Raw genomic sequence first — 15,465 nt, forward strand, 5'->3', positions numbered from 1 at the left:
GTGTTACCCCACCAAAGATGAGTTCATCACTGGCACACCCATCCTCCCTTTGAAACTGTTCCATGTTGTTGCTTGTCTATAAAGGTCTAGAGATGATCTGCTCCCCACAACATCTGGGAAATAAGTATTCATGGAAGGCTGTTCATTGATAACTCCTTAGTACACAGAATTGTCATTCAACACAATCCAAACCTCGGTCTTTCTTTCTACCCCGAGACTGATGCTCTTGGATAGTTCTGGGTTTTCTAATTAAATCTCTGTCTAGAATTTCCCCCAAGCACTCAAGGTCAGAGACAACCCAAACAATTGATAGGAGAAGATGGGCTGAGCTTGACTCTGGGCTAGTTTCCAGTCCTGTTCTTCTGGACTGGATACCATGACCATGTATGTAAAATTCTCCATATCTTGCAAGCACCTCCCCTATGAAGAGACTGTTTACCTGCCATAGACTTTATTTCCATGGATGCAGAAAATATACATAAACCACTCTATTTTGGCCTTGGATATTATATTTAATAAATTTACTTGAATGTAGAACATGAGAACAGTCTTTTACATCTTTGTTAACTGTGACCTCCTGTAGTTTTCTTTTTATCTTAGGGAACAGGAAACTTCACAGGCGAGTAAGGACTGGGGAAGTTATTTCACTGGATTCTCTTTTAAGGTTAACAGTTCAAGGCATTCCAGACAAGGGGGCTCCTCTCATAGTGACCACTGCATTCCTACTGTTTTACACTGCATGTGTGTGGTATGTGTTTGGCTTTCAATATCCATATTTGTTCAAATTTTCAAGATTTTTCTTGGCAAGATTTCTCTTTTTTCAAAAAAGTTTTTTGTTTTTTTTTGTTTTCCCCAAGACAGGGTTTCTCTGTGTAGCTTTGCACCTTTCCTGGATCTTGCTCTGTAGATCAGGCTGGCCTTGAACTCACAAAGATCCGCCTGGCTCTGCCTCCCGAGTGCTGGGATTAAAGGCATGCACCACCACTGCCCGGCTTATTTTCGTTTTTTTATTCATGTATATGCTCACGTGTGGATATGTGCATGTGTGAATTCAAGTGCCTGCAGGGCTCTGAAGAGGGCATCAGATCCCATGGAGCTAAACATGATAAGCTGTTTGAGTGGTTGCGAAAGATAAGTATGGCCTACACACCTAAAATATTTATAACTTATCCCTTTACAGAGAGTATTTGCTAGTCCTGGAGTGTTGGCTCAGTGATTAAGGGGGTTTGCTGCGCTTGCAGAGGACCTGGCTTTAGTTGCCAGGGCCCACATCCGTGGCTCACAACTGCCTGCAGCTCCAGCTCCAGAGCGTGGCTCTCTCCTGGCCTCCATGGGCACCTGCACTCATGTGCACCTACCCGCTCAGACATGGGCACCGACATAAAACCAAATCCTTTTCAGAAAAGGAGCACTTGCTGATTCATGTTGCTCTTGCCTATGCTTTCTGAGTAGTATACATGGAACCAAGACACGGGGAGGCTTTTTCCCTCTGAAGTTGCTTCCCCGCCCCCCAATTTCACTATTAGTACATATTCTTACTAGAAGTTTCTGAGCATTAGAAGGGAATATACTACACTTGATCTTAGCCAAAAGGCCCAGAAGAGATTAGAAGGGAATAGACAAGAAGATAATGGTCACAAACAATCCTATTTGGAGATTAATTGTCCTTCAAAGCCTTTTTTTCCCCATATGTGACTTTATACATGTGATTTTTAGTTTTTCAAAAATGAATTAAACTGTACCCATGGCTGGGTATTTGGCTTCTCACTTCACAGATTCTGGACATTTTCCCACATCATTTTAAGGGCTACATAGTTTTCGGTTTTATTTGGTTTCACTGCAATGTAATTTTAAAGATTTATTCATGTGTTCATATACCTACATGTATGTGTGCTACATGCCCATGGAACTGGAGTTACAGATTGTGTGAGCCACCATGTAGGTGCTGGGAATTGAACTTGGGACCTCTGGAAGAGCAGCCAGTGCTCTTAACCACTAAGCCATCTCTCCAGCCCCTCCACTGTAATGTATTTAGTTGCTGAGATTTTATTTATTTGCTGAAAAGAGAAATTGAATGAATTACTCACTGCCAGAGTAAGTTCTGACATCAGGTCCAGTTTGTGTTGCTCAACTACTTTTGGGAATGCGGCCTGCCCTAGGTAAGATCTATCAGGGGCCACACCCTAGTAAAGAAGACTGCCTCTCCCTTTCCCAGCAACTACCAAATGCCAATAGCTCTTCAGAGAGGTGGCCCTTCCCCTCCCCTCCATGCTGGGACTTTGTCTGGCGGGAAGCCTTATGCATGCTTTCACAACCAGTGTGGGTGCCTAAGTATCTCTGCCGCAGCTTCTCTGAAGATCCCCAAGTGTTTGTGTGTGTGTGTGTGGGGGCGGGGATGTGATCTATACATCCCACTGAGGGCCGAGCACTCTACAGCCTCTTAGTCCCTGCACACTGACCGAGTGTGGGTTTCTGTATCAATTGCCAAAAGGAAGCTTCTCTAACTAAGGGTGAGAGGTACATGGATCTAAAGTTGGAATCTACAGATTAAAAAAAAAAAAAGTTAAAAAAAAACCACACTTTAAATCCCCCCCCCCCCCCGTGTGTGTGTGTGTGTGTGTGTGTGTGTGTGTGTGTGTGTGTACGTGCCATGAGGTAAGTGTGGTCAGAAGACAATTTGCTGAAGTCATTTCTCTCCTTCCACCACGAGTGTCCCAGGAATCAAACTCCTATCATCAGCCTTGCTGGCAGGTGCATTCACCTGGTGAGCCTTCCTCCGGGCTCAAGTTTTCTTTTCTTTTCTCCCCCACCCCCTCTCTTATTTTTTAAAGGCAGGGTTTCTCTGTGTAACAGCCCTGGCTGTCCTGGAACTCACTTTGTAGGCCAGGCTGGCCTCAAACTCACAACAGAGTGCTGAGATTAAAGGTGTGTGCCACCACTGCTGGGCAAGATTTAATTATGAAAGTGAAAGTATAGGTTTATTTGCAACTAGAACTCATTTGCATGCAGACTATTCTTGAGAAATGTATGACATCAAACCCTGCACTCTGGGAACAGGCAGGGCTGTGTGGATACTTCCCAGAGACCCATGTGAAAGTGAGCACTTTGTGTGAGGCCAGTGCGGTTGACACACTGCAGGTTCTGTGCCTGGATACTCTCTTCCCCTGTCCCATGAGCTGAGATGCCGGCATGCTGTTTGATGAGTGCATAATTATATTGTGACATGGAGTGATAGCTTCATTTACACTCCTGTTTTGGCCTGGAGTTAACAGAATAGAGATTGCTAGGTCCCTCAACTACAGACTCCTCATTTTCTAAGCCAGGAAATGGGACTCAGTAACTTCTAGCACAGTACTTGTGCACTATTAATCTTTTGAAGTTTTAGAAACACAATTCTCTCTTCTCTCCCCAACCCGCCCAGTCTCACTGTGTATCCCAGGCTGTCCAGGAAGTCATGATTCTCTGTCTCAGCTTCTTGAGTGATAGGATGGCAGGTGTATGCCCACACACCCAGTTTCCGATCTCCTTTTCAAGTGAGCGAACCTTTTATATGGATAAAGAGAGAGAGCTGCTTCCACAAAAGCATGGTGAGCGGCTGCAGACACCTGCTTGCCCTTCTCTGCTTGTCTGCGGGTGGGGCCATCTGGCTTGGAGACCCTCTGTGCTGTGTACTGCTGTGTGTGCACGTGACCCTTGAATAGGGTTGGTTTCTCCTGTCTTCTTTTTTTTTTTTTTTTTTTTTTGGTTTTTCGAGACAGGGTTTCTCTGTGTAGCTTTGCGCCTTTCCTGGAGCTCACTTGGTAGCCCAGGCTGGCCTCGAACTCACAGAGATCCGCCTGGCTCTGCCTCCCGAGTACTGGGATTAAAGGCGTGCGCCACCAACGCCCGGCTCTCCTGTCTTCTTTTTGCTGCCCTGCCTCAGCTTGTTATTTTAAGAAGCATGGTCTATCTGGAAGGATTTGGCTGGCAGCTCACTGGCCAGGAAGGGAGGAATGACTTTTGGGGTTAAATGCATTCAAACCCCTGTGTTGTCTCCATTGTCTCATGCAGACCTGGGGTTAGAGGTCAGTAAAGGGATAGTTACTGTTAACACTGTCCCAGCTTTGGGAATGCCTCCAGACAATGAATATTGAATTATTGATGGTTGAATGTATTTGATAAAAGTTCATTTTTGGTATTCAACGGTACTCTGTCATAGAGCCAACAGATCACAGATTTACTATAATTTTAGGGACATTTTTATTCGAACTTTTTATGAAAGGCAAACTACTCTATTAGCTAATCCAGTGGCATAAATAAGAATTATTAAAACCCATCTAGTTTATTACTTTATTGACGTTCCTCACCTGCACATCCTGTGATATACAGTGTTTACCTTGGAAGGACGATGCCTCACAGCACAAAAAGGAAAATTGAAAACCAGATCCTTGCAGTGGGAGAAGCAGGATCATTATGTAAACAGTCCCCAGGTCTCCTGCAGAGCCCACCACATAAATATCACACCACCAAACAAGAAACGTAAATTATTGTACCTACAATGTAATTGAAAATTGGATTATACATTAGTGAAGTCACCCATTTATCTAATCACAATCAGTTCCCATAAAATCTCATTTAGGAAAGCTGAGTGCAGTTCAGAGGAGGTGGTGGTGCAATTTTTAATCACGGAAATCTAAGTTTAGATTGAGATCTTTGTAAGATATACAGGTTAGTTTCTGTTGCTCCCTAGGGCACACCATTCATATCTCTGGAGCCATCTCTATGTGTACTGAACAGCCAGGCTTCCCATCAGGGAAAAGAGAGTTCAGCCCACATCCAAGACTTTGTTTCTAAATTCTAGTGTCAAATTCATGGTGCCAGGGTTGGAGAGATGGCTCAGCAATCAAGACTGTGAACTGCTCTTACAGAGGACCCAAGTTTGGTTCCCAGAACCCATGTCAGGCAGATCACAACTTCCTGTGACTCCAGCTCCAGGGGATCTGACACCCTCTTCTGACCTCTATGGACACCTGCACTCATGTGATACCCACACCCAGACACATAATTAAAATAAATTTTAAAAAATGCATGGGCATACCAAATTAGTTGTCTAGTGCCAAATGGTCACCCTTGAAAATATACATGCAAGTATGAGCTAAATAGGTTATATTTAGGGATATATGGGTATATACATATATACATGTGATAACAATTAGTTTTAAAAAAAGAGGCCATGAATTTAAAGGAGAGCAGGGAGTGGTTTATGGGAAGGCTTGAAGGGAGGAAAAGAAAGGGAGAAATGTTGTAGTTGAATTATAATATCAAAAAAAGGGGGAAAACATCCATGGGTCCAGCTGAGTGAGTTCTGGTTACTCTCACTCTTCTCTGACTACAGTATGGTCCTTTACAGGCATTCACTGGCTCAATCATTGTTGGGTTTAATGAGTATTTCCTCAGTGTGTATATAGTCTCTGGGGCATGAGATGAGGATGCACAGGTTGCTGAGACTCCCCTCTGTCACATGGTGCTGTCTGTCGAGTGAGGACATGCATGTGACTCCAAACTGTGTTGGATGAAGAAGATAAATAAAGGGCTCCATGAAAGGGCAGGGCAAGGGGGCCTGGGGACAGGCTCTGCCAGTAAAGGGCTTGCTTTGCAAGGACCCCAATTTGGTTCCCAGAACCCACATAAAAGCTGAGCATGTACCTGTAATCCTGTGACTGGGGAAACAGAGACAGGCAGATCCCTGGAGCTCATTGCCAGCGAGTCTAACCTCATTAGCAAGCTCCAGGCCAATGAGAGACCCTATCTCAAAACAAAACAAAATAAAATGAAAAGCAGTGGGTGGTACCTGAGGAGTGGTATCCATGATTGTCCTCTGCCCCCAACTGTTATACATGCATACACACATGCACCCTTCCACACAGGAACACAGACAGACACATAGACAGACAGACAGACAGACAGACAGACAGACACACACACACACACAAAATAGATCTACTTTGTACTTTGTGGAGGGCATACCTCAAGAATGGCTGGGCAAAGCAGAGATGCCAAGCAGAAGTGGCATTCTACATGCAGGATTAAGGGCGAGACTTGGAGCATAAGAAACACTGAGGCTGAGACATGGGCAAGGGAGCTGCAAGTGAGGCTGGGAAGCCAACGAGGAGGGGAGGAGTTACAGTGTTGGGTGGTGGATAGGCCATGCTAAGGGACTGTATTGCGAATGCAACTGGAAATCACTACAAAAATTTGGAGTGGGGCTAGGGAGATGAGCCCAGAGAATCACACAGTCTGGTCCCTGTAACGACAGATGGAAGTGAGGCCAAGACAGACCGCTCAGAGGTTGTTGTCAAGCAAGGGAAATGTTTACAGTTTAGGTCGGGTTGATAGTTTGGAAATGGAGAGAAATAAATGCATTTTAAGAGATGTTAATGGTGATGGGAGGGGCCTGGGTGCTGGGGAGGGATGCACTGGAGAAAAGTATTAGGGAAATCTCCTGGGTCTGCAGCTTGGACATCTGAGTATTTGGTGTTATGAGTCCCTGACAGGACAAGGGACATGACGGGGACAACAGCCATTCCGTGTCACCGCATGTACCTCCTTTGTTGTGTTTATTGTCATAAACAAATGATAAGTTGGGGGCTTGGGCTCATCCCCATAATGATGACAAATGAGGGGGTCAAGGCCGCTTTCTAGCAGTCTCTGGGAGAACACTGAATTTTCTTTCTGAATTTATCAATATAAAATGTGCTAATGGATATTAATATTCGATCAGTTGGGTTTGCATTTCTCACCAACCGCCAGGAAAGCATCGTGACCCTCTTAGATTTTCAATGGATAAAACATGAATTACTTTAACAAATTTCCCCTTGCAATGTCTTGATTCTGTATTTCTATGAAAGAGGGTGTATTTGTGAGCCATCATGAACAATAATAATCACAATATATTTCAATTTATGGACATGCACGCCTGAAGGCTTCCGGGCATTTTCACAGACAACAGCTAAGAGAGTAACTTATAATCAAACAAGCCAATATACCCAAGTAAATAGATGCTAGGGCTGTTCTGTAAATAATCTTCTATTCTCAGAAAGCAACATCAAAGAATTGCTACATAGAAACTGGAAAAAAAAATTTAAAGGTCTCAATTATTCTTTTTATCTTGAAAGATCCTGTAGTTACACAAGCTACAGATTGGAAGGGGCGTGAGCCTCCGCCGTTTTCCCAGGTAGTTAACACCTGCCATACCTAATGCTACCTGGCCATTTTTGCTAACCGCTTCAAGAAAGGCATCAAAGAGTCCAGGAGGGGAACAGACAGGCAGATCCTTGAATCTTGGGGGCCAGCAAGTCTAGCCAACCAATAAGTACAGGGTTCAGCAAGTGGCCCTGTCTCAATATTTTTATATATAAAATATACTTATATATTATTTATTATATATTAATATATTAATTTATTAGTGGAGGAGGAGTGAGCAAGATACCTGATGTCAACCTCTGGCCTCCATATACATGAGTATCTGCACACATGGCTACACACACACACACACACACACACACACACACACACACGCACCACACATGCATGGATGCATACAAACAATTTTTTTAGAGGAACAATATGCCAATTCCCAGCCTGCCTTGCAGCAGGGATCCAGGCCTGAGAATTGAGCCTTACTCCTAAGATATACCAACAGGAAACTTCAACTTAGCTCACCCCTACTTTCAGAAGTGACTAGGTATAGGTTTTAATTTTTGCTGGTATGGGTGAGTGGAGTCAGGTACAGCAGAGATAACAGGGGGGCTTACTCTATGAGTTTGAAGGGTAAATTTTTGGTGCTGGGCGCTGAGGAGAGACTGAGCCTCTAGTGGTCAGGGTAGCAGCTGTGTGTCATGATTTTGGCCTTGCATTTGAAAGTCTGGCCTCACAACATCCATTTAACCAATTTCGTAAGTCACTGGGTCTCTTCTCTGTGAAGAACACTTCAGCTCTCTACAGCTAGCTTCCACAGTCGCCAGCCTCATGCTGTATGTACTTCTCTGTGTACGTATGCTCTTTATTTTATTCTGTACCTTTTGAAAGTTGCATGTTTGAGCACTGTTGACCCCTCAACACTTTATTCCTAAATGATTCAGCATGTCCCTCCAAAGAATAATCTCCACAAACTGTGATACTACAATCAAGCCCAAGACAGCATAGTAACATGGTAAGTGCAGTCCATGTTATATTCAGTCAAAGAAAACCTTTCTAAAATTTGTGTGTGTGCGTGCGTGTGTGTGCGCGCGCACAGTTGTGCCTGCCTGTGTGTAGAACCTAAAGCTCACGAGTCATCCTCAGAACACCATCCATCCCATTTCAGGCTGGACTAGAGCTCATCCACTAGGCTAGGCTGTCTGTCCATCAGGCTCCAGGGATCCACCCATCTTTGTCTCCCAGGTGCTTGGGATCACAGGTGCACAACATTACAGCCAGGGTTTTTTGTTTGTTTGTTTGTCTTTTGGTGTGGATTCTAGGATCAAACTCAGGTCATTATGATTGTGAAGCAAGAACTTTATCAACAGAGCTATCTCCCCAGTCCCCAAAATATCACACACACACACACACACACACACACACACACACACACACACACACACACACATATTTCTGAGCATTTCTGAGACGAGATCTAATTTGTGTTTGTTTTCAGTTCAATCTCTTTGCGTCTAGAACATGTTTAGGTAATTTTTGGGTGTGTGTGTGCTGTTGTTTTGAGACAGGGTTTTTCTGTTAGCCTCGACTGTCCTGGAACTTTCTCTGTAGACCAGGCTAGATTCAAAGTCATAGAGATCTGCCTTGCCTCTGCCTCTCGAGTGCTGGGATTAAAGGCATGTGCCACCACTACTCGGTTTTAGTTTTTATTTTTAAAGACTTATGTAGCAGGAATCTTAAAAGTTCTTATTAATAAAATCAAACCCGGAGCCAGGTATTGGGGTAAACTGGAAGATCAGAGAACAAGCCACAGCTATCTCACCTGGTCAACTTCTCAGCTGGTCCTATTTTCTCAGACTGGAAGCTTCTGTGTCCTCATCCCAATGGCTCTCAGCTGAACTGCTGCTCAAAAGCCTGAAGCTTAACCAGCCAAAGGCTGCTAGTTTCTGGTCCTCACATCTTATATATCTTTCTGCTTTCTACCACCACTCTCTGGGATTAAAGGCGTGTGTCACCATGTTTGGCTTTTTCCAATGTGGCCTTGAACTCACAGAGATCCAGAGGGATTTCTATCTCTGGAATGCTAGGATTAAAGGTGTGTGCTATCACTGCCTAACTAGTGACTTTTCTGTTCTCTGACCCCAGATAAGTTTATTAAGGTGCACGATATTTTGAGGAACACAATATCACCACAGACTTATTTATTTTTAGCTTTTGCCTGCATACGTCTGTACATCATGTATGTGAAGTGCCTGTGGAGGCCAGAAGAGGGTGTCAGATACCCAGGAACTGGAATTACAAATAGTGAGCATCTATGTGAATGCTGGAAATCAAACCCTAGTCCTCTGATGAACAGCCTGTGTTCTTAGTATCTCGGTCATTTCTCTAGCCCCTACTTTTCTAGCTTTTAAACATTTATTCATAACATTGATTATTTGAAGGTAAAACATTATATACTCTTCCAATTAGAATTCCCTCTTGGTGCTTTGAATTTTATTCTCTTTGTATTCTCTATGAATCTAAAATTAGGGGTAGAAGCATGAAACTCAAGTTAGCATATTTTGGGCAAACATATTTCATAATGTGGTTACACACATTATTACTGAGGTATGTGTGTCTGTGTTTAATGGTCTCCATCTGTTGCAGAGACATTTCTTGAGGGGATGAGAGAGGGGTGAGACCTACCCTTATCTGTGGGTATAACTGTAATATCTTTTTTTTTTATTTTTTTATTTTACAACACCATTCAGTTCAACATAATAGCCTCAGATTCCCCTGTTCTCCCGCTCTCGCCCCCCCAGCCCACCCCCCCATTCCCACCTCCTCCAGATCAAGGTCTCCCCCGAGGACCGGGGTCGACCTGGTAGACTCAGTCCAGGCAGGTCCATTCCCCCCCTCCCAGACCGAGCCAAGTGTCCCTGCATAAGTCCCAGGATTCAAACAGCCAACTCATGCAATGAGCCCAGGACCCGGCACCAATGCACAGCTGCCTCCCAAACAGATCAAGCCAAATGACTGTCTCACGCATTCAGGGGGCCTGATCCAGTTGGGGGCCCCTCAGCCTTTGGTTCATAGATCCTGTGCCTCCACTCATTTGGTTATTTGTCCCGGTGCTTTATCCAACCTTGGCTTCAACAATTCTCACTCATATAAACCCTCTAAAAACAGTGGTTAGATGCCACGAAGTAGGTGGCAATGCCTTAACCGTATGTGTGTTGTTAGGCCCAAGGGCCTCTTCCATCCTTGTCAAGGGAAGTGCTAACCTTCCTCCTTTCATACAACACTGTAATATCTTTTTAAATAGGTTCATTCTCTTCTCTGTCAGCCCAAACTAGTATCTGTTGCTCTTGACTAGGTCATCTAATCTAGCAAATTTTTTTTCTCCTCCTCCTCCTCTTTGTTTTGGTTTTTTGAAACAGGGTTTCTCTGTGTAGCCCTGGCTGTCCTGGAATTTACTCTGTAGACCAGACTGGCCTAGAACTCACAGAGATCCTCCTGCCTCTGCCTCCTGAGTGCTGGGATTAAAGGTGTGCGCCACCACCGCCTGGCTGTAAGTCATCTCCTATCAGTCAGAAGCAGCAAAGGACTAGCAGTCTGAAGAACAAGTTTGGACTCATTAACTGTCTGGGTGACCCTCAGTTGAACTTGATCTTTGGTGGACTGTAATGCAAATAGTTTGGTCAGATGCTTCCACATGGTCTTTCACTTTTCTCTTCAGTTTTTCAATGTGGTGTCTAGAAAGAAATGAAGCAGTTCACTGAAAGTCTGCTAGTAGGTGATAGGTAAATGACACCTCATACATAAACATAAACATCTGTACATTTCTACATTTCCTGACGCTTTCATACACTCTATCTCTATCATCTATGCATGTATGTGTGTATGTATGTGTGTGTGTATATATCTCTATCTATCTATCTTTTGTCTATCATCTGTGTATCTATCCATCTTTCTATGAATCATCTATCATCAATCATCTATCCATCTATGTGTTATCTATCATCTTTGTATTATCTATCATCAGTCTATGTATGTATCATCTGTCATTTATGTATTATCTACCTATCTATATATCTATCATCAATCATTTGTATATGAATGTATCTATCATCTGTCTAGCATCTATCTCAACCTATCATCTATTTATATTATCTATATGTCATCTAACACCAATTATCTATGTATATATCTATATATCATGTATCTATCTATCATCTATCTATCTATCTATCTATCTATCTATCTATTTATCTATCATCTATCTATCGATCACCTATCTAATTTCCTAAGATGGTCATTTCTTGAAATGTGAAGGCCTATCTGTGTAGCAGATGAAGAAATTGAAACACCAAGTGGCCAACTTAGTTGACCAAATGTCTAGTTCATTCATGGCAGAAATAGAGGGAAGTTTCCCACTTCAGGCTCATTTCTCTTTACCATAATTAAGCTGTGTGAAGAATAGTTGTCTAGAGCTGACATAAAGCAAATGCTATGTCCAGTTTAATATGTCTTAGGATCTTTTTTCTGACCAGTGCTGGTACGGAGCACTTCTTCCTCTGCAGTTACCAGCTTTCCTCTGAGCAGCAGCCCACAGTTGGACCAGCAAATAGCTGAGTGTCCAGGGCTCAGCAGTCTGTGGAGGTGACACCTTGGGGACTGTGCCTGATTACCACTTCCCGTAGATCCTTCAGTTATTAGTGTAATTGATGTGTCACGGTCTCCAGCCTGTGATTTGTTGTGGGCTCGTTGATTAACAAGGGGTTGGCAGAGCCCAGTGTTTTTCTGCTGGTCTCTTGGCCAGGAATGTTTGTTCAGCAAATAAGAAGGAACAGCAGGGACTGTGGCTCAGTTAGTGGAGTTCTGCCTAGCCAGAGGCCCTGGGTTTGATCCCCAGTACTGCATCAGCTGACTAGGGTGGTGCACACGGGGAATCCCAGCACTAGAGAAGTGGAGGAAGGAGAAGCAGAGGTTCGAGGTTATCTCTGGCTGTAATAAGTTTGAGGTCAGCTTGGGCTATGTGTGACCGAATGTGAAAAGGCAGGGGAGGGGAGTAGGGATCAAGGCAGAGACTCTGTCTTCTCTTGTGTTTCTTTCCCTTCGAGCATCATTGAACCAGCCAGGGCTGGATGTGCCTGGCTGGTACTTGGTAATTCAGGCTCCATTTAGTCTCTCAGGGGAATTGTAGTGGCCTCTTTTGTTTTTGTTTTTTTGAGACAGGGTTTCTCTGTGCAGTTTTGGAGCCGGTCCTGGAACTCGCTCTGTTGACCAAGCTGGCCTCGAACTCAGAGATCCGCCTGCCTCTGCCTCCCAAGTGCTGGGATTAAAGGCATGTGCCACTACCACCTGGCTTAATTTAAAAAAATGTTATGCTTCTGCTGCTGCTGCTTTGTGTGTGTGTGTGTGTGTGTGTGTGTGTGTGTGTGTGTGTGTGTTGTAAACACGTACAGGAATGTCATTTTTAAACACTCCTTTATAAAAATTATTTTGTACCTATGGGTGTTTTGCCTGCATGTATAGCTGAGCACAACATGCATGCCTGGTGCCTGCTTAGGCCAGAAGAGTACTGGATCCCCTGGACCTGGAGTTACAGATAGTTGTGAGCTGTTGCATGTGTGCAAAGAATCAAATTGTGGTCTTCTGGAAGAGCAGCCATCCGCTCTCAATCACTGAGCCATGTTCCATCATGAGAATGTCTTATATGTTTGTACTTCATGCTATTGAGCTTTACTTTCTATCTGTGGGAATACTTAACATATTTATGGTGTACCAGTGTGAGATTTTGATTTGTGTATACCTTGTGAATTAATCAAATCAGTGTAAGCTGTACATATAGCACTTCAAACATTTATCATGTCCACAAAGGCAAGGAAAACATTCAAACTTCTCTCTTCCAGCTGGTTTTAAATATACTCCGTTCCTGTGGATCATTACAGGTATCTGGGGTATAGACATCGGGACCCCTTCCTTCAGGCTGGGAACCTGAACCTACTGACCAAAGCCCCTTCCCATTATGCCTCCCAGCCTCTGCTCCCCAGTGTTCTGCTCTCCACTGGAACAAGGTCAACCATTTTAGATCTTACACATGATGGACACCACGGGCTCATCCTTGTCTTTCTGATCCTGGCTTATTCCACAGAATGAACAGAATGGAATGTTATCCTATTAATTAATTAATTAATTAATTAATTACTATTTTTGGTTCTAGGGACTGAACACGGGGCCTTTCCCCTGGTAGGTAAGCGCTGTGCTATGGAGCCAAATCCCAGTCCCCTCTCCTGTCTCTGTTGCTGTAAGTGACAGCAATCATCATTTTGTGTGTGTGTGTGTGTGTGTGTGTGTGTGTGTGTGTGTGTGTGTGTGTGGCTGAACAGTATTCTGCTGTGTTCCTGTATCATTTTTCCTTCACTGTTTCCTCCATCGTCCGTTACTCATGTTGATTCCACCAGTGGCTATTGTGAGCAGGGCCACAGTAAACATGGGAGTGCAGATGACTTTTATGGACTGATTCCAGCAAATGCTGCCTCAGTGGGTCTGGGAGGTTACACTTGTATTTGCATGAGTGTGTGTGTGTGTGTGTGTGTGTGTGTGTGTGTGTGTGTGTGTGAGTGTGTGTGTAAGTTTGAGAAATGCACTATGGCTGGCATTTCTCTCTCTGCGTCATAATCTCATATGCAGCCTGTTGTAATTGCAAGGAACCCTGAGGTCAGGGCGTCCTCTGGCTGTTCTGATTTCACTCTCTTCACTCACTGAGAGAGGCCATCACTGAGCATGGCTGGAGGATCCTACCTTCCTCCTGTCTGCTCCCTAGTTACCTGGCTTCTTTTCCTCCTAGTCTGTAGTGGGTTGAATGAGAAAAGTGTTCCATATGCTCATGTATTTGAAGACACGGTCCCCAGTTGGTGGCACCATTTGGAGAGATGGTGCAACCTTGTTGGAGGAAGTATGTCCCAAGGGGCAGGCTTTGGGAGTGCATAGCCCTACCCCACTTCCAGTTGACTGTTCCTGTTTCTGTGTATGGATGGAGATTCAATCTTTCGGCTTTCGGCCCAGCCATCTGCTGCCATGCCTCCCCACCTCTATGGATTCTCTGTTGGAACTATACACCAGAATATTTATTCTATAAGTTGCTCTTAGTCATGATGTTTTATCATAGTGACAGAAAAGTCACTAAGACACCGCCCTTATCCTCTGAAGCAGCTTATTTATCTGACACCGACTGCCCATCCTAGAATGCAAACCCAGGATGAGATGTTGTGATCTTGGTTGTCCTGTCTCCCACGGAATCCCCACAAAGGCATGGCGACGGTACTTAAGGCCCTGTGTGACGAGTGTGCTACAGGATGAATGTCACCAAACACAGGCTGGGAGATCATAGAACACACACTGTAAAATGACCCTCGGCTGTGGCCAAACCAAGAAGTTACGGTCCAGCAGGCCAAGCTGCATCACCCCAAGCAGCAAACAGAGTCACGGTCAAAATCAAGACCGAGTGGCCACTAGGCAAACCAGGAGGGCAGCTCGAGTTGCTGAGCTACCAGTGCCCACTCCAAGGGACGTCCTCATATGTGGACATAACCATTCCGGGGCTTGAACCTTCTGAAGTCAGACTAGAAAAGATTTCTCAGCTGGGGTCAGGTTTAGTGTTATGGGAGCTGATGATGTTCGGGGACATTTTTAGCCATCACAGCTGGAGGGAGGGTCTGAGATTTAGTGAAAATAAACAAGGATGCTATTGCTCATCTCACAGGAAGAGATATCTAGCCCGGATCCCAGTCTTCCCAGGTTGAGAAAGTTTAGACAGGAAGAGGCAGACCCTATGTGAAGTGGGAAGCACCTAGAATCTCTACACACACAGGCCAGCGGCGTGGCTCAGAAGGTAAAGACGCCTGTAGGCAAGCCTAAGGATCTGAGTGTGAGCTCTGGGACCATGTGGTTGAAAGAGAAAACTCACTCTTCCAGGTTGTTCTCGGACCTCTGCATGTTCACCATGACTTGCATGCACCCACCATCCCCACCTCAGACATAAGTTAATATAAAAGAAAAAGAAACATTGCAAATACATCTTGTACCCTTACCCGTTGAAACCAAAGATAACACATTATCTAAAAAAAAAAAAAAAAAAAAAAAAAAAAAAAAGATTTTTCTACCCATTCTTTGCCCCACAAACCAAGGCCTATCAGTGTCTAAACTGATCTCATGATAGTTAGTATATTGGAAATGAAACTCAAACTAAACCAGAGTCTTCCCGGACGAGCCCCAACTTCTGACAGCCCAGAATGATAATCTGCT

The 15,465-nt window shown here is 44.2% G+C and overlaps 1 non-coding gene and 1 pseudogene across 1 annotated transcript; both read right to left on the bottom strand.

Moving 5' to 3' along the window:
• Positions 1–1,425: 1,425 nt before the first annotated feature.
• Positions 1,426–1,606, bottom strand: LOC114692033 (annotated as a pseudogene).
• An 8,729-nt stretch (positions 1,607–10,335) lies between these two features.
• Positions 10,336–10,460, bottom strand: LOC114692173. Its single transcript, XR_003734360.1, has one exon. It is a non-coding gene; the product is annotated as a U6atac minor spliceosomal RNA (small nuclear RNA).
• Positions 10,461–15,465: the final 5,005 nt, after the last annotated feature.

This window comes from Peromyscus leucopus, chromosome 7, assembly GCF_004664715.2.
Source record: "Peromyscus leucopus breed LL Stock chromosome 7, UCI_PerLeu_2.1, whole genome shotgun sequence".
Classification (NCBI taxonomy): Eukaryota; Metazoa; Chordata; class Mammalia; order Rodentia; family Cricetidae; genus Peromyscus; species Peromyscus leucopus.